Source organism: Otolemur garnettii, unplaced genomic scaffold (genome assembly GCF_000181295.1).
Source record: "Otolemur garnettii isolate 467f Iridium unplaced genomic scaffold, OtoGar3 scaffold00211, whole genome shotgun sequence".
Classification (NCBI taxonomy): domain Eukaryota; kingdom Metazoa; phylum Chordata; class Mammalia; order Primates; family Galagidae; genus Otolemur; species Otolemur garnettii.
In genome coordinates this window covers 2,203,186-2,204,292 of record NW_003852606.1, presented here as the reverse complement: position 1 = coordinate 2,204,292, position 1,107 = coordinate 2,203,186, and the positions used below count along the sequence as shown (strand labels likewise).

General features: G+C 59.6%; 1 protein-coding gene across 1 annotated transcript in view; it reads left to right on the top strand.

Moving 5' to 3' along the window:
• Positions 1-696: 696 nt before the first annotated feature.
• Positions 697-1,107, top strand: part of GRIN2D (glutamate ionotropic receptor NMDA type subunit 2D) — a 45,379-nt gene continuing 44,968 nt past the window's right edge. Inside the window, exon 1 of the mRNA XM_003801527.1 lies at positions 697-758. The gene's annotated coding sequence lies outside the window, so the exon portion shown is untranslated. The remainder of the gene's footprint in view (positions 759-1,107) is intronic.

Genomic DNA, 1,107 nt, shown 5'->3' with positions numbered 1-1,107 from the left:
TGTGTGTGTGTGTGTGTGTGTTTTCCTCCTCAAGCTCTGGGGGTGTTGAGGGGGAATCCCAGGGAAGTAAAGCTGTCCGTGTGTGCGTGTGTGTTAGTGCGTGTGTGTTTCTGCCTGTGTTAGAGAGTGGGGGTGCGGGGGGGGTATCTAAAGGTGGCCAAGCGAGGAAGGGGCATGCAGTTCCTCAGACAGGCGATTTCCCGCTACTCACACAAACACACACACACGCCACCAGCTTCAGAGGTGACCCAGACAGACAGATAGACAGAGACAGACGCTGAGGGGGGGGTGCTGAGGGCACGAAGGGGGGAATGGGAATGATCAAGGCAGAGGCAGGACTGGACACATGGAAAGGGGGGAGGAGCTGGGGCTGAAGCAGCAGAGGGGGGCACCCCAGGTGGGCGGAGGGGGATCCCCGCGGGGTCAGGGTGGTAAGAGGACACCCCAACAGCCTCTGCAATGTGTGGGGCCCAACTTCCAGTGCAACATGTGTAGCCGTGTCCTCGCCTAGTCCAGGTGGCCGCAACCTTGGGGGACAGACAGGGCAGGACAGGACCAAGGAAGAGGAAGGAGAGACAGAGCCAGAGACAGGCAGGAGCTCCCTGCCACACCACCACCGCCTCTGCCACTGCTGCTGCCCTGGGGCCTGACCCCCGGATCGGCTCCCTGAGCCCTCCACGGAATCTTGGGGTCACTGGACACCAGGTTCCAGTCCTGGCCCACCTGAAATCCCCCCAACAGAACAGGGTCATGAAAAGGTAAGGCTGGGGAAGGGATGCAGGGATGGGGGTGGGAATGTGGACCCCAAATCTAGGACAGGGAAAGTTGGCCAGGGGCCTCATAGAGGTTGGGGGATTGAATGGTGGGCAGGGATCTTTGCTCCCCCTCCAGCTTCCCTGTCCTCAGGGACTTTCCTGTGCCCTCTCTCTTTCTCGTTCTCTGAGCCCTTTTTCCTGGGTCTCAATACCTCAGACCTCTTAAGCCCCCAATATCTCTGGCACTTTGCTGCCTTTCTACAGCCCTGCATACTTGGCACCCCTTGTCTCTCGCTGTCCCTCCATCTCACCTTCTCTCAGCACCCCTTCTTCCTGCATCAGTCTCCCCCAC